Here is a 22995-nt window from a genome sequence, read left to right as displayed (position 1 = left end):
GCAGGGTGCAAGGTCACAAAATTCAAGTGCAGTTTCCGACCACTTCAAGCAGGGTGCAAGGCCAATAAATTCAAGTGCAGTTTCGTGACACTTCAAGCAGGGTGCAGGGCCACCAAACTCAAGTACTGTTTCATGCCATTTCAAGCAGGCTGCAAGGCCACCAAATTCAAGTGCAGTTTCATGCCATTTCAAGCAGGGTGTAAGGCCACCAAATTCAAGCGAAGTATCTGACCACTTCAAGCAGATTGCAAGGCCACCAAATTCATGTGCAGTTACATACCATTTCAAGCAGAGTGCAAGGCCAAATCAGATTGTCTTCTACATGGGCCATGGGGACTTAAACTTCCCAGCGATCCTGGTCAGCAGGAACCTCTTCAAGGCGGTGATGAACCCGGCAGAATGGAAGCAGATGACCGAGCTTCCGGACCTGCACGTCTTTGGGCTTCCCTTGTCCGACTACCACGTGTACACGCCGGTGATGCAGAAGGATGCGTACGCGGTGCTGATCCCGCAGATACTGCGAGCGAGGTGAGAATCCTTCATCAACACCAAGGATCTGCTGGCATCCTGGAGGCTGTGGACCCCGCTGCTGCGGGAGATGTACGGGCCCCCCCCCGCGCATTTACCCTGGTGGGCTTCACAACGCCGCCCTGCTGGACCTCACGGTGGCGGGGTCATTGGTGTCCTTCAACGAGACCGAGCCCCTGGTGGTCATCTCGCCCGACCTCCACCCTCAGCCGCCGAGCGACTACAAGGCGGTGGAGTCGAGCTACCGCGGCCACAAGCTGGTGTCAGCGAGCGGAAAGGACCTGGTGGCCCGGCTGGCCTCCAATCTCCAGCGGGCCAAGGAGGAGACGGTGTGGCGGAGCGGCCGCTTCCACCTGGCCCTGTCAGGAGGCTCCAGCCCCGTGCGCCTGTTCCAGAGGCTGGCCGCCCACCACTGCACCTTGCCCTGGCGGCAAACCCACTCTGGATGGTGGACGAGCGTGGCGTCCTGCTGCATGACGCCAAGTCCAACTTTGGAAGCCTCCACGACCACCTCCTGTGCCACTTCAAGATCCCCTACCAAGTGCAGTTTCATGCCATTTCAAGCAGGGTGTAAGGCCACCAAATTCAAGTGAAGTATCTGACCACTTCAAGCAGGGTGCAAGGCCATCAAATTCCACTACCACTTCAAGCAGGATGCAAGGTCACCAAATTCATGTGCAGTTTCAAACCACTTCAAGCAGGGGGCAAGTCCACCAAACTCAAGTGCAGTTTCATACCACTTCAAGCAGGGTCCAAGTCCACAAATCTCAAGTGCAGTTTCCTACCACTTCAAGCAGAATGCAGGGCCCCCAAACTCAAGTGCAGTTTCCTACCACTTCAAGCAGGATGCAGGGCCACCAAACTCAAGTGCAGTTTCCTACCACTTGAAGCAGGGTGCAAGGCCACCAAATTCAAATGCATTCATACCACTTCATGCAGGGTGCAAGGACACCAAATTCAAATGCATACCACTTCGTGCAGGGTGGGGACACCAAATTCAAGTGCAGTTTCAAACTTCTGCAAGTGCTAGTACACCAATTTTGCAGTTTCATACCACTCAAGCAGGGTGCAACGCCACCAAATTCAATTGCTGTTTCGTACTGCGTCAGCAGGGTGCAAGGTCACAAAATTCAAGTGCAGTTTCCCGCCACTTCAAGCAGGGTGCAGGGCCACCAAATTCTAGTACAGTTTCATGCCATTTCAAACAGGGTGTAAGGCCACCAAATTCAAGTGAAGTATCTGACCACTTCAAGCATGGTGCAAGGCCACCAAATTCATGTGCAGTTTCATACCATTTCAAGCAGGGTGCAAGGCCACCAAATTCAAATGCAGTTTCATACCATTTCATGCAGGGTGCAAGGACACCAAATTCAAATGCAGTTTCATACCATTTCATGCTGGATGAAACCACCATAAATCCACACAAAAAACAACTTAAACACCACATAAGCACCATACTCACAGTTCATAGAAACATAGAAACATAGAAAATAGCTTCGAGCCAGCCCCACCATTCATTGTGATCATGGCTGATGCAGGTTGCTATTACACCAAATTCAATAACCCGTGCCTGCCTTCTCCCCATATCCCTTGACTCCACTATCCCCTAGAGCTCTATCTATCTCTCTCTTAAATCCATCCAGTGATTTGGCCTCCACTGCCCTCTGTGGCAGGGAATTCCATAAATTCACAACTCTTCGTGCTTGTAAAAGTTTTTTCTCACCTCAGTCTTAAATGACCTCCTCTTTATGCTAAGAGGACTTGCCCAACCTGGTTCTGGACTTGCCCAACATTGGGAACATTTTTCCTGCATCTAGCTTGTCCAGTCCTTTTATAATTTTAAGTGTTTCTATAAGATCAGCCCCTCATCCTTCTATACTCCAGTGAATACAAGCCTAGACTTTTCAATCTTTCCTCATATGACAGTCCCTCCATCCCAGGGATCAATCTCTTGAACCTACGCTGCACTGCCTCAATCACAAGGATGTCCTTCCTCAAAGTAAGAGACCAAAACTGTACACAATACTCCAGATGTGGTCTCATCAGAGCCCTATACAATGTAGAAGTACCTCCTTACTCCTATACTGAAATCCTCTTGTTATGAAGGCCAACATTCCATTAGCTTTCTTTACTGTCTGCTGTACCGGCACACCAATCTTCAATGACCAGTGTACAAGGACACCCAGGTCTCGCTGTACCTCCCCCTTATGTAACCTAACCCCATTGAGATAATAATCTGTCCCTTTGTTTTTGCCGCCAAAGTGGATAACCTCACATTTATCTATATTATACTGCATCTGCCACGCATCTGCCCACTCACTCAACCTGTCCAGGTCACACTGCAACCTCCAAACATCCTCTTCACAGTTCACACTGCCACCCAGCTTGTGCCATCCGCAAACCTGCTCGTGTTGCTCCTAATTCCCTCTTCCAAATCATTAATATGTAAGGTAAACAGTTGCGGCCCCAACACCGAGCCTTGCGGCACTCCACTTGCCACTGCCTGCCATTCTGAAAAGAACCCGTTCACTCCTGCTCTTTGCCTACGGTCTGCCAACCAATTTTCTATCCATGTCAACAACCTACCCCCAATACCATGTGCTCTAATTTTAGTCACCAGTCTCCCATGCAGGACCTTATCAAAGGCTTTCTGAAAGTCGAGATACACTACATCCATGGCACCCCTTCATCCATTTTACTTATCACATCCTCAAAAAAATCCAGAAGATTAGTCAAACATGATTTCCCTTTCATAAATCCATGTTGACTTGGACTAATCCTTTTACTGCTATCCAAATGCCCCATTATTATCTCTTTAATAATTGACTCCAGCATCTTTCCCACCACTAAAGTCAGGCTAACTGGTCTGTAATTCCTCGTTTTCTCTGTCTAAAAAAATTGATACTGCTTGTGGTGAACTAAAGGAGCTATACATCTCTTTGAAGCAGCAGTTTAAGGATTTTGATAAACGGACAAGAATTTGCTAGAATGGAAAAAGATTATAATAAGAAATTTGAGAAGATGTTTGAGGATATGAAAAAGTCTGATAAGTTGATGGAAGATATGGAGACTGTAATGAATGAGATGTCTCAGGAAATAACGAGTCTGAAAAAAGAACAAGAATATGATCGGGAGCAACTAATTAAAATGACTGATAATTGTCAGGACTTGGAAGCGAGGTCAAGAAGGCAGAATTTAAGAATTGTTGGAGTGCAGGAGGGACGAGAGCGTGAAACTCAAACACGTGATTTTGTTACCAACTTACTTAAAGAAGTTTTTAAACTGCCAGAAACCCCGAGGATAGATGTGGCTCATTGGGTAGGACCCTTCCAAAGAGGACCAAATGTTCTACCAAAACAGATAATAGTAAAGTTTCTAGACATCTCCACACTGGAAAATATATTGAAGATGATTCCTCACGGTGTGAATCTTACATTTTCCGGGGACAATATCAGATTTTTTAGGGATTATCCTCGTGAAATTGCTAAAAAAGGATCTTGTTTAAAAAGGCAAGAAATATCCTGAAAGGAAAACCCAAGGCAAGATATGGGGTGATATATCCGGCAAAAATGAAAATTACTTATAACTCTACTGAACGCTCTTTTACGGATCCAGAACTGGCATTTAAGCACGCACAAGATATCGTAAAGAAAATAGAAGAGAACGCTGAAGACCAAACTTATTAATAAAAGACTTTGCTCTAATTAAGATGGCGGAATTTTTCCAGACAGTTACCAGACATGCTTATCTGTCAGGAATGTGTTTTCAAGTCCATGTTTCGCCTTGAATGGAAAACTTGAAGATAAACAAAAGGGAAGTCGAAGATACAGAATTAAAATTGATGGACATGGAAAGAAACACAGATGGACTGTAATATAAATACTTGCTAAAGAAAATCTTTAATCACTATATTATATATTAATATTAAATAATTAATTAATCTAACACATTTAATGATACTAATCTTCTTTTAATGTAATTTGCAAATATGACTAACCAACGGAGCGTGTGGACAAGGGGGGCTTATACAATTATTATTAAATAATTTTAACATAGTTTAAAAGAAATGAACTATAATTGATGATATATACTAATACATAGTAATTAATGAAAATGTTCATAATAATACTAACGCAATATAACCATGTGTGAAGGAGGGAGGAGTATAATACACTTGGAAAAGATCCAGATTCTTGGCTCTGTTTAACTCCTTGGAACCTGCTTGTACTTAAGATAAATGTGGGGATTAATGTAACAATTCCTGGTGGATAAGAGATAAATTGGAAATGTATATATACATATAGAATTGAACACACATGTTTGTTTTGGCTTCTGTTTTGTTTTTCTGTCCCTCTGTGAAGTCTTTTCTGTATTTATCTGCTCTGATTGGATACATTTTAAAAGAATATGAAAACGGACCGCAGCCTTTTACGATACTCTGTCAAGGGGACAGAGCTCAATGTATAACATCAACAACGGAGATCTACAAATGTTTACCCACCATTGGTGGCTTTTTGTTTTTCAGGTATTGCCTCTTAGATACCTTAATATCACTTTTTTTTTTAAATTCACTACGGCGTGTCTTATTTGTTATTCTTTTATAATTAATATCACAACACATGCTTTCTTTCTTTTTTAAGTTAAGGTACAATAGAGGAAGGAGATGCAAAATAACTCTAAAAGTTCGGGATGATCACCTAACACCCAGAGTTCTGAGGTATTTGGTTGCACCATATGAATCAAACTACCAAAACTGATTTATAATGCAAGACAATAGACAAATAAAGAATGGAGGAATTACATTCTGCAGCTGGAATATTAGGGGCAATGAACCAATTAAGAGGGTCAAGATATTAAAATCATTAAATTCGGACATACCCTTTTTGCAGGAAACACACATGATACAACAAACACAGATGAGATTGAAGGCAAATTGGATAGGTCAAACTTACTACTCTTCATTTACTTCTAAAGTTAGAGGTACGGCTATTATTATTCGGAAAGGTATACCATTTAAATTAAAGAATACTATATCAGATAAAGAGGGAAGATACTATATTTACGCTCTGAATTTTGATAATCCCCAATTTTTTAATAAAATTCTGGATATAACATCAGAGCATAATTACCAAAATGTAATAATAGGGGGGGATTTCAACTGCGTTTTAGACCCATATTTAGACAAATCAATAAAACAAAGGAAGGGTAATTTAAAATCTAGGACTAGTGAACTTCTAAATACATATATAAAAAATACTAATATAACAGATGTATGGAGAACTGCTAACCCAACTGCAAGGGAATACTCGTTTTACTCATTGGTACATGAAACTTACTCATGAATTGATTGCTTCTTAGTGGATACAAAATTAATTCCATATACGATCAACCCTAAATACCACAACAGTATTATTTATGACCACTCCCCGTTGACTTTCCTATTAAAACTTGCAGGAATGCCAGGTAAAAAACCTTTCTGGAGGTTCAACGCACAAATCTTAAACAACCCACAAGGTTATGAATATCTAAAACAACAAATTAATTATTTTTTTTTGAGACAAATGAGACGCCAGGTATTTCACCTTCTTTATTATGGGAAACTTAAAAGGCATTTATCAGAGGAGTTATAATCTCATACCAAAGCTTCCAAAATAAAAAGAATAAGACAGAACAACTGATGTTAGAACAGGAAATTAGACAATTAGAGTTAGATAATGCTAAAGATCCAACTACAGATAAACATAATAAGATTATACTATTGAAGTTTAAACTTAACCGAATTTTATCGGCAAGAGAAGTAAGATTATTCCAAATTACAAAACAGGAACATTTTGAATTTGGTGATAAGCCACATAAACTCTTAGCTCGTCAACTGAAAAAACAAGAAAACGAAAATACTATCACTAAAATTAAATCAGAGAAAGGTGAACTACTAACATTACCTAAGGATATTAATAAAAGGTTTGCTCAATTTTATCAAAATCTATACACATCTAAAACTAAAACAGAAGATAGTAAAATCACAAATTTTCTAGATAACTGTAATCTTTCCAAAACTTGACCTTTTGGAACAAGAGGAATTAGGAGCTCAGGTTACAAGTGAAGAAATAGGAGAAACAATAAAGTCATTGAAAAATGGTAAGACGCCTGGACCAGATGGTTTTAGTAATGAATTTTACAAAAGATTTCACGAGATAACAGCTCCACGCTTACTTCAATTATATACTCACTCTGGCGGTAGGCGGCGTGACTCTCGTCAGCAGCGGCCTCTGCAGCCCGTCTGCGTTTTTATTATTTTTTTGTCTATGTTTTTATGTAGTTTTTGTTATTTTTTGTTGGGGTATGTGTGTGGGGGGGTGGGGTGGGAGAGAGGGGGTAACTTTTAAATCTCTCCCTGCACGGGAGACCCAACCTTTTCTTTGTCGGGTCTCCGTTGTCGTTGGGGTTGAAACGTGGAGCGGCCTCCAACAGGAAGACCGGGGGCTCTGGTGCCGACTGCTCACCTCACTGTCGCGGAGTTGGCCGAGTCCAGAGCGGGTGGAGCGGTGGTGGAGCACTGCTGCGGCCTGACATCCAGAGATTCGGAGGCTGCAACTGCGGGTCTGGCGGACGGCGGCACCGGGAGCAGCGGGTCCCTGGAGGGAGACCGCTTTTCAGGGCTCCCGCAATGGTGACATCTCCCGCCCGAGTTGCGGGGTCGAAGAGCTCCTGGAGCGGGGCCTTACAGCACCGCCCCGCGCGGCTTGGAATGGCCGCGGGACTCTGCAAGCGCACACTGGGGGCTCTAACATCAAGAACCTGGTGTGCAACCTTGCATCACTCGGCGTGGCTTTAATGGCCGCGGGACAATCACCATCGCCAGCCGGGGCCTTTGACTTTGACTCTGACATGGGGGAGGGGGAGAGTGCAGTGGAGAGATAAGGAGTTTTTTGGCCTTCCATCACAGCAATGTGATGGATGTTTATGTAAATTATGTTGTGTCTTGGGTCTATTTGTTTGTAATGTATGGCTTCAGAAACGTCATTTCGTTTGGACCTCAAGGGGTCCAAATGACAATTAAATTGTATCTTGTATCTTGTATCTTTTAAAGAAAATAAACTACCAGAAACATTAGCTGAATCAACTATTACCCTTATACCAAAAAAAGTTAAAGATTTAGAAGAACCGGGCTCATACAGAGCTATATCACTTTTAAATACAGATCAGAAAATCTTAGCAAAGACCTTAGCAAGAAGTTTGAGTAAATACATTAATAAATTGATAAATCCAGATCAAACGGGGTTTATACCTAAAAGACAATTGTTTAATAATTTGAGACGCCTGTTTAATATAAGGCACTCACATAAAACGGAAAAAGAAGATATATCAATTGTTTCTCTGGACGCAGAGAAAGCATTTGATCAGGTAGAATGGCAGTATTTATACAAGTACTCCAAAAATTTAATATGGGAGAGAACTTTATTGTATGGGTAAAATTATTATATGATAAACCGACAGCAAGAATATTAACTAATAATATGTTATCTCCAAAATTGCAATTATCAGGGGGCAATAGGCAGGGATGTGCATTATCACCCCTGCTATTTGCCCTTATGATAGAGCCTTTGGCGGAAAGTAACCATATAACCATATAACCATATAACAATTACAGCACGGAAACAGGCCATCTCGGCCCTACAAGTCCATGCCGAACAATTTTTTTTCCCCTTAGTCCCACCTGCCTGCACTCGTACCATAACCCTCCATTCCCTTCTCATCCATATGCCTATCCAATTTATTTTTAAATTATACCAATGAACCTGCCTCCACCACTTCCACTGGGAGCTCATTCCACACCGCCACCACTCTCTGCGTAAAGAAGTTCCCCCTCATATTACCCCTAAACTTCTGTCCCTTAATTCTGAAGTCATGTCCTCTTGTTTGAATCTTCCCTATCCTCAAAGGGAAAAGTATAAGAATTCATCCGAACTAAGGACTCAAAAAATTAAATCGAATTATACGCAGACGATATACTTTTATATATTACAAATTCACAAACGAGTATTCCAAACTTATTAAATTTAATAGAGGAATTTGGTTCTTTTTCAGGATACAGAATAAATTGGAATAAAAGTGAAATTATGTCGTTAAAGCCTCAAGAAGCGACTCACATTAAAATTCCCCCAGAAAAAGTTAGGTATTTGGGTATTCATATTACTAGAAGATACAAATCATTATTTAATGCTAATTTTATGCCGTTATTAAATAAATTGAACGCATTAATTAAATTCTGGAAAATGCTCCTGTTGTCATAAATAAGCAGAATAAATGCTATAAAAATGATTTTTTTACAACAAATATTATTCCTATTTCAATCTATACCTATATATATACCAAAAAATGTTTTCAAAAAATTAGATTCTAATATCACCAACTTTATTTGGGACTATAGATCTTCTAGAATTCAAAGAAAACACCTGTGTAAACCCAAAGATGCTGGGGGACTCACTTCTGAACTTCTTGTACTATTATTGGGCAGTGCATATTAAGAATATAATTTACTGGTTGGACAGCTCTTCCCAACAGACAGAATGGATAAGAATAGAGAAAGGGGATTGTTCTCCCTGAGATATAGGAGCGGTCCTCTTCTCCCTGATAAAACTGAATAACACAATATATAAGAATAACCAAATTATCCATAATACAATAAAAATTTGGAAACAAATAAAATTAACATTAAAATTAAGAAACCTATCAGTGTTAATGCCAATAGTGAAGAATCCTTCATTTAAACCATCTCTTATTGATAAAAGATACCAATGGGATATGAAAGGGAATTAAAAGGATCGGCGATATGTACGAAATGGGAAGTCTTTTATCATTCCAATAATTACAATTAAAATTTAAGTTGAATGACAATCAATATTTTAAATATCTTCAGATCTCCGATTTCATGAAGAAATATATACAAAGACATCAAACTATAATTTTAGACCCACTGGAAGAAGCAATGAATATTAAGGCTGACACAGAAATTAATATCATATCTATATAATAGTATTTTAAATATAGAACTACCATCAACAGAGGCAGTTAGAGAAGATTGGGAATGAGAACTAATGATAAAAATCACGAAAGAAACATGGGAAAGATATTTGATATATATACATCAATGTTCGATTAATGTAAGACATAACTTAATTTAATTCAAAATTTTACTTAGATTATATTATTCAAAAACTAGACTAAATAAATTTTATCCAAATACTCCCATTTGCGACAAATGTTTACCTCAAAATGCCACTATAACACATTAACAACTTTACATTTGACTCCTCCCATTTCCTCCAAACACAAGGCGTAGCTATGGGCACACGCATGGGCCCCAGCTATGCCTGCCTCTTTGTCGGGTACGTTGAACAATCCTTGTTCAATACATACCAGGGCCCCATCCCCGACCTCTATCTCCGTTACATTGACGACTGCTTTGGGGCCACCTCCTGCACCTACACACAACTGATTGACTTCATCCACTTCACCACCAACTTCCACCCGGCACTCCAATACACCTGGACCATTTCCGACACTTCCCTACCATTCCTTGACCTCACCATCTCCATCGCAGGGGACAGACTCCTGACCGACATACATTACAAACCCACTGACTCACATGGCTATCTGGACTACACGTCTTCCCACCCTGCCCCCTGTAAAGACTCCATCCCCTACTCCCAATTCCTCCGCCTATGCCGCATCTGTTCCCAGGATGAGACATTCCATACCAGGGCATCAGAAATGTCCTCGTTCTTCAAGGAACGGGGATTCCCCTCCGCCACCATAGATGAAGCTCACAACAGGATCTCCCCATCCCCGCACTCGCAACAAGGGCAGAGTCCCTCTGGTCCTCACCTTTCACCCTACCAGCCGGCAAATACAACACATAATCTTCCGCCATTTCCGCCACCTCCAACGTGACCCCTCCACTCGCCACATCTTCCCATCTCCCCCTATGTCTGCCTTCCGCAAAGACCGCTCTCTCCGCAACTCCCTTGTCAATTCTTCCCTTCCCTCCCGCACCACCTCCTCCCCGGGCACTTTCCGTTGCAACCGCAAGAAATGCAACACCTGTCCCTTCACTTCCCCCCTCGACTCCATTCAAGGACCCAAGCAATCGTTCCAGGTGCGACAAAGGTTCACCTGCATCTCCTCCAACCTAATCTACTGCATCCGCTGCTCTAGATGTCAGCTGATTTACATCGGGGAGATTAAGCGTAGGTTGGGCGATCATTTCTCCGAACACCTCCGCTCAGTCCGCAATAACCTACCTGAACCCCCGGTGGCTCAGCACTTCAACTCCCCCTCCCATTCCCAATCCGACCTCTCCGTCCTGGGTCTCCTCCATTGCCAGAGTGAGCAACAGCGGAAATTGGAGGAACAGCACCTCATATTCCGCCTGGGGACCTTGCGTCCGTATGGCATTAACATTGAATTCTCCCAATTTTGCTAACCCTTGCTGTCTCCTCCCCTTCCTTAATCCTCTAGATGTCTCCTCCCACCCTCCTATCCGCCCGCCCTCGGGCTCCTCCTCCTCCCCTTTTCCTTCCTTCTCCACCCCCCCCACCCCCCATCAGTCTGAAGAAGGGTTTCGGCCCGAATCGTCGCCTATTTCCTTCGCTCCATAGATGCTGCTGTACCCGCTGAGTTTCTCCAGCAATTTTGTGTACCTTCAATCTTCCAGCATCTGCAGTTCCTTCTTGAACACTATAACGCATTCTTTTGTTTCCTGCATAAAACTCCATAAATTCTGGTGCGACATTTTTGATATATTTACAAAATTATTCAAGATAATATTGGAGCCTAATACTGAAATGATTATACTTGGAGTAACGCGAGATGGGAATAAATTGAACACATTTCAAAATTCATTTTTAAATTATGGGATAATAATAGCAAATATACTTATACTCAAATTTTGGAAAAATACACCCATTCCAAGGGTTAAAATGTGGATTATAAATATGTTGGACACAGCACATCTTGAAGAAATGTTGGCTCCATTTATTGACTTCTTGGAAGCATATGGTGCAACAAAATCGTAAAAACCAACTGTTTCATGACTGGGTGAAAGATGGTCAAGAATATATATACTCATCTCCTATCTCCTATTTTCTACTTTTTCTTTCTTTCTTTCTTTCTTTCTTTCTTTCTTTCTTTCTTTCTTTCTTTCTTTCTTTCTTTCTTTCTTTCTTTCTTTCTTTCTTTCTTTCTTTCTTTCTTTCTTTCTTTCTTTCTTTCTTTCTTTCTTTCTTTCTTTCTTTCTTTCTTTCTTTCTTTCTTTTTCTTTCTCGCCTACTCTCTCTTTTCTTTTTCTTTCTCACACACTATACATCACATGGTTCTCTATTTTCTATTACCTAGTCTCTCTTTCTTTCTCTTTAAAAAAAAATAAAAAATGAAGTTGTACATAGAATGTAACATGCTAACATATATTTGGCACCTGAAAAAAAGGTACCACAGTATTGTACTTACTTCTAATAAATTAAAAAAATAAATAAATAAAAAATTCCCAATCCTCTGGCTTATGGCTAATCTTTGCTGTGTTATACAGCGCTTCTTTTAGTTTTATGCTATCCCTAACTTCTCTTGTCAGCCACGGTTGCCTCCTTCTCCCCTTAGAATCTTTCTTCCTTTTTGGAATGAAATGATCCTGCGTCTTCCGGATTATGTCCATAAATTCCTGCCATTGCTGTTCCACCGTCATTCCTGCTAGGATCCCTTTCCAGTCTACTTTGGTCAGCTCCCCTCTCATGCCTTCATAGTCCCCTTTGTTCAATTGCATCACTGCCACTTCCGATTTAACGTTCTCCTTCTCAAGTTGTAGATTAAAACTAATCATATTATGTTCACTACCTCCAAGCGGTTCCTTTACCTTGAGTTCTCTTAACATATCTGGTTCATTGGACAACACTAAATCCCAAATTGCCTTTTCCCTGGTCAGCTCCATTACAAGGTGCTCTAAGAATCCATCTCGGAGGCATTCTACAAACTCTCATTCTTGGGTCCTGAACCAACCTGATTTTCCCAGTCTACCTGCATATTGAAATCCCCCATCACCACAGTGGGATTACCTTTGTTACATGCCAGTTTTAACTCCTGCTACAACTTACACCCTACATCCGGACTACTATTTGGGGGTCTGTTAATAACACCAATTAGTGTCTTCTTGCCTTTACAATTCCTCAACTCAATCCACAGTGTCTCTACCTCATCAGTCCCTATGTCTTCCCTCACAAGTTCAGTAGATATTCAATGTGTTCAGTTGAATCACTGCTCAGACAGAGTCGTGACATCTCCCTCCCCCATCTTGCAGAGACTGAGCCATATCCACACTTCCAGGTTTTATAATCCCTCCCCCTCCCACCGGAAGGGATGTGGCCTTCATGGCGCGATTGACAGGAGAGAGATTCTCAACATTTTTTAAACACTAATAACTCTTTTTTTTTCATTGATGGGAAGAATCCTCTGCACCTGATGAGCAGAGGGGGACTGAATAAGATGTATATAAGATATACATCATACTAAGAGTAAGATATATATATAATGTAAAATCTTAATCTTCAGTAATACGACATCCAACTAGATATATTTTCTCTCCTTGATCTTCTGTGCTTAGCAGGCATCGTGGACCTACTTTGACTTTTAACATTATATACATTTTAATTGAACAAGACTCAAGGCAATTCCCCACATATTTTCCAATACATTGAGAGAATCCAAAGAGATTTTATATATTAAGAGAAAAGCAGTAACTTGATAGAGGTCAGGACCCCTCAGAAACCAATGGTCATCTGTGTGTAGAGCCGCTGGAGAAGGGCATGGTCCTCAATGAAGGTTTCTCAACTATTTTTACCAGGGAGAAAGGCATACATGCTAAGGAACTTCAGAAGGTTAATGTAGGTGTTTTGTGGACAGTCCATATTAAAGTCAAGAAGTTACTGGATACCCTATAATGTATAAAGTAGATACATCTTCCAAGCCTGATCAGGGACATCCAATGATACTGTGAAATGCAGGAAAAATAATTGCAGGAGGCCTGGCTGGGAAATATGAATTTAGATATGGATGAGGTGTCTTACAGGAGGATGGCTAACATTGTGCCACTATTTAAGAAGGGCTGCAAAGATAAACCTGGGAACTATAGACCAATAAGCTTAAGTGGGTAGGAAAGTTACTGAAGCAGATTCAACAGTATAAGATATACATGAAAGTAGACACAAAATGCTGGAGTAAAGTTTTTAATATTCAATGGGAAGTGATCAGCCATTCATTGAACTGATAAACAAGAAACAATCACGTACATGAAGTTGATTGAATTTCTTCCACATACATTCTCAAGCTAAACATCTGCTTGTGACATTATTTTTTAGCAAATTATTTGGTATCCGTAACAACTCTTCAGCTACTGTCCTGGTTCAATTGTTTATATTCTGCTCAGGAATAGGAATTACTTTTGAAAATCATGGTTATGCATAGCAATCTTCTCCATAGCTCAAATGAACCAAGTTCCTTCAAAGAACTCAATTACATATTTTAGGAAAATTAACTGTCATATATCCCTTTGGAACTGTGAGTACATTCATCCCATTTAAATATGGATAGAGGTAATAACCTTAATTACCTTTTATGGTAATTACCTTTTATAAGGGACACCTTAATTCTGGCAACCTAAAAGAGCACAAATCTATAATCAGTGACACCCTGTTCCTTACAACCCAAAAATGTAACCATCACTGTAGAGATATCACAATGCTGCTCACTGTGATATCTGGTAATTGTTCCAATGGCACATTTTCATTGCTGATTAATCCTCAGCATTTCTGTTATTACTGTAGCGCTACTTCAAAATTTTCAGTATTGTCTTACTCTCAAATGTTAAATATGATCTGCTGAATAAAATTTAATTTGCATTTAAACAGTTTGGTTATTCTTTGTGTCTTTGACTTCAATTTCCTATTTTTTCTGACATCTCCTTCAATGGATGAACCTTCTACAAAGAGCCCAATAAATGAGAGAATAGTTTGTTCATAGTTTATGCCGCATTAATTCCACATTTCTTTCTATCGTTATCATTTAGTGGATAACAAAGATTATTGAACTGTTATTAGGCTCCCAAGTCTTTAAACCACAATCAAATTCCCTGATTGTTTACATACTTGGCTAGTTAATTACTTACAATTACAACTACAATTAAAGCACACTTCATTTGAACTGTGTACAAAATACAATGAAATGCCAGTAATTTATCTGAAATATGCACAAACCATTATGAATAATTTCAGGTGACGCAGTTACTGTCCTGCATTGTGAAATATTCATGTTCCTGGAAACATTTTATCTACATGTTGCGGGAGGTGCAATATTCTGAGTAACCAGTGAAAACTTGGTCTATTTACATCATTTATTCTCTTGAAGCAGAATTATTAACTATCACAACAAAGCATGTTCCTTTGTTAAAAATACGTTCTTAATATTGACTGACATAAATATGTAGCAATGCAAATTTTGACATAAGATGATAAAGATGGAAACATGGGTCAAGTATAGGTTGCTGGGATCAAGTGTGTCCCTGGGGATTGAGGTGCATACTTAAGAAGAAAACCAGGAGGACAAAAACAGAACACAAATAACTCTATCAGATAAGATTAAAGCGAACCCAAAGAGATTTTATGTATATTAAGGGATAAAAGGGTAACTAGGGAGAGAATAGGGCCTCTCGGAAACCAAAATGGTCATAGAATTGTGGAGCCACTCAAGATGGGCAAAGACCTGAATAAATATTTTCCTTTGTTTATATTGTGGAGAAAGACACAACGACAAGTGAACTTGAGAAAGTTGATCGCGATATCTTCTGGACAGTCCGTATTACATTTGAGAAGGCGTTGGATGTTCTAAATCCTATGAAGGTAGGCACATCTACTGGGCTAGATCAGGTGCTTTTATTTAAGAAGTGTTGCAAAGAAAAATCTGGGAGTATAGGCAAATAACCCATACACTTGTGGTAGGAAAGTTACTGGATACGATTTTGAGGGACAAGGGACAGGGATTGATTAGGGATAGTCAGTAAAGTTTTGTGCATGGGAGATCATGTCTCACAAATTTGATTGAGTTTTTGAAAGAGTAACAAAGATGATTGATGTGGGCAGGGCCTAAAGTGCTGTTTACTGTATATGGGTTTCAGCGTGGCTTTTGATGAGATTCGAGAAGATAAGCTACTCTGGAACATTAGATCACATGGGATCCAAAAAACAGATCTAACTTGATACGGAAATGACTTTATGGTTGGAAACTGGTGGTGGAAGGTTGATTATCTGATTTGAGTCCTGTGACTATTGGTGTGCCCCAGGATCGGTATTGTACCTATTGCTGTTTACCTTCTAAATCAACACAAGGTCTGATTTGTAAGGTGGCAGACAACAAAATATGTGGTATTATGGACAGTGAAGATGTTTATCAAGAATTACAGCTAGATCTCAATTAGCTGGGCGAGTCGGGCCTGGAAAGGCAAATGGAGTTTAATTCAGGTAAATGTGAGGTATTCCATTTCGAGAAGTTAAACAAAGGTAGGGAGTGCCGTAGAGCAGAAGGATCTCAAAATGCAAATATATAATATCCTGAAAGTGATGTCACAGGTAAATAGGGTGGGGGAATAGTTGTTTTTGGTCTGCAGGCTTTCATCAGTCAATGAATTGAATACCGAAGCTTGGATGTTATGTTACAGTTGTACAAACGCTTGGTGAAATTAGATTGGAGTAGGGTGTTCAGTTTTGGCCACCCTACTGGAGGATAGATGCCATGAAGCTGGAAAGAATGCAGAATATTTACGAGGCTATTTGAAGGACCTGAAGGCCTGAGCTGAAAGGGGAGGTTGGGCAGATTAGAACTTTATTATTGGAGCATAAGAAGCTGAGGGATGATCATATAGAGATGTATAAATGCAAGAAGGCAATAAATAGAGTAAATGCACAGTCTTTTTCCCAGGTTAGGGGGATCAAGACCTGGAGGGCATGCTGTAGATTTAAGGTAAACGGGGAAAGATGTAATAGTAAAGTGAGAGGTAATGTTTTTGCACAGAGGTATATGGTACAATCTACCAGCTGAAGTAGTTAACACAAGTAGGGCACATCATCCGAGGACGTACACACCATTGAGGAAAAATGGGGATACTGTGGATAGGGTGAGCTGTTTTAAATACCTGGCAGTCCACATCTCTGAGGATATGATATGGACATCACACGCTGCAGCACTCATGAGTAAGGCAAGACAGCGCCTTTACCACCTCAGACAATTGAGGAAATTCAGAGTGTCTCTGAGGACCTTCCAGTGCTTCTACTCAGCGGCTGTGGAAAGCATATTGTCCGGAAATATCACGATTTGGTTTGGGAACTGCTCTGCCCAGGACAAGAAGGCTCTGCAGAGTGTAGTGTGTTCGGCTGAACGCACTAGGGGACTTCACTCGCCCCTCTGCAGGATTTGTATATCAGAAGGTGTAAATTCATAGCTATTAAGATCATGGGAGACCCCATCCACCCCTGCAACGGACTGTTCCAGCTGCTAGGGTCTGGCAAATGCCTCCGTTGCCATGCTGTGAGAACGCAGAGGTTGAGAAGGAGTTTCTTCCCAGAGGCCATTAGGATTGTAAACTCCTACCTCACCAGGCACTAACTTTACTGTACCATTCTTCCGTTCCACTTTTTTTATTTTATTGCTGTTTTTTTCCTGTTTCCTTCCTCCCACAATATGTAATATGTAAAAGCATATGTGATTCTGTTCCATTCTGTTTCTAGTTTGTTGTTTGTTTGTTTGTTTTTTTTGCACAAAGTCCGTGAGCATTGCCACTTTTCATTTCACTGCACATCTTGTATGTGTATGTGACAAATAAACTTGACTTGACTTGACTTGAACATTTAAAAGACATTTGGACAGTAACATGGATAGGAAAAGTATAGAGGGAGATTGTCGAGATATGTTCAAATGCGACTAGCTTGGATGGGGATCTTGGTTCACATGGATGGGTTGGGCCGAATGGCCTGTTTCAATGCTTCATGACCCTATGACATGGAGGAAGACTAGTCTGACATTAGTTATTTCTAATAATCACTAGCTAAGCTTGTATGCATTCCCATTTGTAGAATTGTGTACGAGGCAAATGAATAGTCGCCTAGTGTGTTTTGTATCTCCATCCACACTCGTTTGTAACACTTTGTTCTTTTGATTGTAGTAGCATCCAGTCAGAAGCTGAACATAACCTCTGTATGAAAGTGTGTATGGGTATGCAAATCACAGTATTTTGGAGGATGCAAAGACAACAACCAAGTTTTCTGAACTGATTTATTAACACAATCGCTCCTTGGCATACAGGTTTCTGCAAACACGTCTGACCACAACGGTGGTCAGCAACACAACTGTGGAACGAAAGCAAAACCACGCAAAAAAAAGCAGCCGCTCCCGAGTCACGTGGCTGCGGCTTTCGAACGCCGGGTTTGATACCTGTGTGCGCCAGCAGGCGCCGCTACATGGCCCCCCCCAGAATCCGTGGTATGGAAACGCACGAGTAACCGGACGGTTCGACCGGAATGCGTATTCCGAGGTCGTGGAGCGTGCATAACATTCGGGGCCGGCAAAACAGAATCGGAGGGACGCGACAAATGCGAACGAGGGACGGGCGTAACAGAGAGGACCGGTGAAACATAACTGGAGGTAACAGGTGCAGAGGGTGGCAAAACGCCCGGCGGATGCCGTCTAAGCTGCAGAATGGCCACAGCCACCGGGCTTTCCTCATCGACGTGGTCTGACTTAAGGCGGCTGACCAAGACGAACTCCTCCCTGCCACCCATGTCCAACGTGAACGTTGAGGAACCAGTCTCTAGCACCCTGTATGGACCTTTGTACACCCGCTGCAACGGCGAGCGGTGAGCATCCCTATGAAGGAAAACACAAGCACAATCCCGTAACATAGTAGGCACATGCACCGCAGACGATCCGTGTCAGGAGGTGGGAACCAGGACCAACGCGCGCGCCCGCTCACAGAGGTCAGCTAGCACCGCCGAAGCCGGGACCTCCTGATCGCAGGTGGGCAGGCAGAAAATCCCAAGGTACCCACAAAACCGAGCCATAAACCAGATCGGCCGATGAGGCATCGAGGTTTTCCTTAGGTGTAGCTCTGATGCCTAGTAGAACCCAGGGCAACTGGTCAACCCAATCGGGGACGGTGAGCCGGGCCTTCAATGCCGACTTAAGGTGTCTATGAAACCGCTCGACTAAACTGTTCGACTCCGGATGATACGCAATGGTCTGGTGCAGCTTCGTGCCTTACAGCTGCGTCATAGCACACCACAGGGAGGACGTGAACTGGGACCCACGATCGGTAGTAATATCTGAACGGACCCCGAAACGAGCGATCCAATTGGAGACAATAGTGTGCGCACAAGCCTCAGCGGAGGTATCAGTTCACGGTATTGGCTCTGCCCACCTGGTGAACCTATCCACGATAGTTAGTAAGTGAGTGGCCCCACGCGAACACAGTAAGGGACCCACCAGGTCAACATGGATGTGCAGGAACTTGCCGTCTGGAACAGCAAAATCCTGCACGGGCGGGCGCACATGATTCTGCACCTTGGAAGTCTAACAGGGGATACAAGCGCGGGCCCATGCTGTGACCTGCTATCGTAAACAGTGCCAGATGAACTTGGAAGCAGCCAGGGCAGAGGTGGCGCGGATAGACGGGTGAGCTAGGCTGTGGATGGTGTTGAAAATCCGATGCCTGCAGGCAGCCGGCCCTCTAGGAAATAACGGAAATGTCGGATCGTTAGGTAAAGTGCTAGGAGCCCCGGATCGAAAGCGCTGTACTTGATCTCCGGGGCCCGCAGCTGCCTGCTGAAAAACGCCAGCGAGCAGCCAACGGTTACCTACCCGCTGTTCGAGGACAGCACCCACCGCGACGTCCGATGCGTCCACGGTGAGGGCCGTGAGGGCCGATGCCCAAGGGTGTACCAGCATGGTGGCATTGGCCAGCGTGGTCTTAGCCTCCAGGAAAGCTATCCCTGCCTCCTTGGACCAAACCAGGACCATAGGCTTACCTGCCAGACACTGGAACAACGGCCGCATGATGGCAGCTGCTTACGGGGCGAATCGGTGGTAGAAATTGACCCTTCCAATGAATTCCTGCAGGCCCTTGATGGATAGTAGCGACGGATTGCGTCAACTTTCTCAGGCAGCGGTTGCTCGACATGGCAGGTTATGCTGTGACCTAAAAAGGAAATGGAGCGCAACCCGAACTGGCACTTCGCAGGTGTGATCACCAACCTGTGCTAACGCAGCCATTTGAAGAACAGGCGGAGGTGTTTAACATGTTCAGCCTGCGAAGTGCTGGCCACCAGAATATCATTGAGACGTCGTCGAGATGGTCTGGATTCTGATTATACCCGCGGACAAGGTCGACCTTCGAGAAGAAGGCGGAGCCTTCCAAATGAGCCGAGAAATCTTGGATGTTTGGGACTGGGTACTGATCTGCTGTAGTTACCGCATTTAGACGCCTGTAATCACTGCAAGGTCTCCATACCCCAGAAACATTGGGCACCATATGGAGAGGGGAAGCCCAAGGGCTATCCGATCGCTGGATAATCCCCATGTCTTCCATAAACTGGAACTCGTCTCTTGCGATGCGCAGTTTATCGGGCGTGAGGTGGCGCTCGCTGGCGTGAACCGGTGAGCTCTCGGTGGGAATGTGGTGGACCACGCCATGACATGGCGCGGCCCTGTCGAACCAGGGCGTAAGCAACCCTGGGAATTTGTTTGTGCCGATCGCGTTCACCTCTACGGGCGATCGGCCGAGGCATTTCCTGAAACGAACAGGGGCTTCGGCATATTCGGGCTTCCACACCGTAACGGAGATGGTAGTAGCACCAACATCGTCGGCTGTACACCTCCGGCAGCGGCGATGTTTCTTCGGCGCTGGGCGGATCCTGATCTTCGTCCCGATGTTAATAGACAATAGACAATAGACAATAGGTGCAGGAATAGGCCATTTTGCCCTTTGAGCCAGCACCGCCATTCAATGTGATCATGGCTGATCATCCCCAATCAGTACCCCATTCCTGCCTTCTCTCCATATCCGCTATTTTTAAGAGCCCTATCCTGCTCTCTCTTGAAAGCATCCAGAGAACCTGCCTCCACCGCCCTCTGAGGCAGAGAATTCCACAGACTCACCACTCTCTGTGAGAAAAAGTGTTTAACCGTCTCCGTTCTAAATGGCTTACTCCTTAATCTTAAACTGTGGCCCTTGGTTCTGTCATCTCGGTTGCACCCACGCCGGGGCAATGGGGTGGGTGAAAGAACAAACGTCCCGCCGTCTGTGGGTCCATAACTCGTCGGCTCTCTACGCAAGGTGCTGGGGATCGCTGAAATCGGCCCCGGCGAGCATCAAACAGACCTTGTCTGCCATCTGCTTCAAGAACGCCTGTTCGAAAAGCAGACACGGGCGATGCCCGTCCATCAGGGCCAGCATCTTCGCCATGATGGTGGATGGACGCCGATCGCCGATCGCCGACACTGTCCATGTGCAGAATCTTCGCTGCCATGTATCAATGGCTGAGACCGAATGTATGTAATAGCAGGGCCTTCAAACCTTTGTACTTTGCAATCGTCGGTGGGTCTCTAATATACAGCAACAGCCTTGAGGCACAGTCCTGTGGCAGAGCTCCTACCACATGGAAGTACATTGTGTCATCCACGATTATTCGATGCAGATGGAACTGTGCCTCAACGTGGGCGAACCACACCTGGCCAAAAGGAAGGTAGCTTGATGCCCGGTGAGCCCTGCCTCGTGCCGGCCGATTCTGCGGGGACGTAGTCCTCCTGCATGATCTCTTGTCTAACGACAGCTAGACAGGTCGGGGTCACCAATTTGGCGGATGCAAAGACAACAACCAAGTTTTCTGAACTGATTTATTAACACAATCGCTTCTTGGCATACAGGTCTCTGCAAACACGTCTGACCACAACGGTGGTCAGCAACACACTGTGGCACGAAAGCAAAACCGTGCGAAAAAAGCAGCCCCTCCCCAGTCATGTGACCGCGGCTTCTGAACGCCGAGTTTTATACCTGCATGTGCCAGTAGGCGCCGCTACGGTATAATATATATGAACCTGTGGAAGCTTGTGGTTTGACAACGATGAAAGTCAGCAACCATTGTATATTATTTGCATAATAATGAATGGAAGAAAGGCTACAATGGGAACAAACGTATGAATTCTTAAAGAGAATATGTTGACAATCAACAGGAAATTGGAAGCACTGCACAACTTTCAGGCAATATCTTTATTTCAGATAATGGGAAATAAATAAGATAATATTTGGATATTTTTGGATTTATGTTTGGATGAACCAGACCACTGTGGAATATTAGCTCAAATAAAATATTTATTATCTGGTCCAGTGCTGTAATAAAAATAGCTTTTTAAAGTAAAAAAAACTACATTGACTTGATTTCACAGAAATATAACAATAATGAAAGATAGTCGGAATGGACAGAATTGGTAATCTTGAACTCTCTTCCTCCAGAAAAGCAGCCAGAGGGGGCTCGATTAAGCAAAAAAATATGCACGAGGAACTCAGCATCTGTGGACAGTTACCATTTCACCGTGTATAAAATCATAAGAGGAATAGATCGGGTAGATGCACAGAGTCTCTTGCCCAGAGCAGGTGAATCAAGAACCAGAGGACATAGGTTTAAGGTGAAGGGAAAATAATTTAATAGGAATCTGAGGGGAACTTGTTCACACAAAGGGTGGTATGTGTATGGAACAAGTGGAGGTAGTTTAACCCACCATTTAAGAAACAGTTAGACAGGTACACGTGAGTATAGAAGTTGGGATGTAATGTTAAAATTGTACAAGGCATTGGTGAGGCCAATTCTGGAGTATGGTGTACAGTTTTGGTCGCCTAATTATAGGAAGGATGTCAACAAAATAGAGAGAGTACAGAGGAGATTTACTAGAATGTTGCCTGGGTTTCAGCAACTAAGTTACAGAGAAAGGTTGAACAAGTTAGGGCTTTATTCTTTGGAGCGCAGAAGGTTAAGGGGGGACTTGATAGAGGTTTTAAAATGATGAGAGGGATAGACAGAGTTGACGTGGAAAAGCTTTTCCCACTGAGAGTAGGGAAGATTCAAACAAGGGGACATGACATGAGAATTAAGGGACTGAAGTTTAGGGGTAACATGAGGGGGAACTTCTTTACTCAGAGAGTAGTAGCTGTGTGGAATGAGCTTCCAGTGAAGGTGGTGGAGGCAGGTTCGTTTTTATCATTTAAAAATAAATTGGATAGTTATATGGACGGGAAGGGAATGGAGGGTTATGGTCTGAGCGCAGGTATATGGGACTAGGGGAGATTATGTGTTCGGCACGGACTAGAAGGGTCGAGATGTCCTG

The sequence above is a fragment of the Leucoraja erinacea genome, chromosome 12 (assembly GCF_028641065.1).
Source record: "Leucoraja erinacea ecotype New England chromosome 12, Leri_hhj_1, whole genome shotgun sequence".
In the NCBI taxonomy this organism is placed as follows: Eukaryota; Metazoa; Chordata; class Chondrichthyes; order Rajiformes; family Rajidae; genus Leucoraja; species Leucoraja erinaceus.
This window is presented reverse-complemented; position numbering follows the sequence as displayed.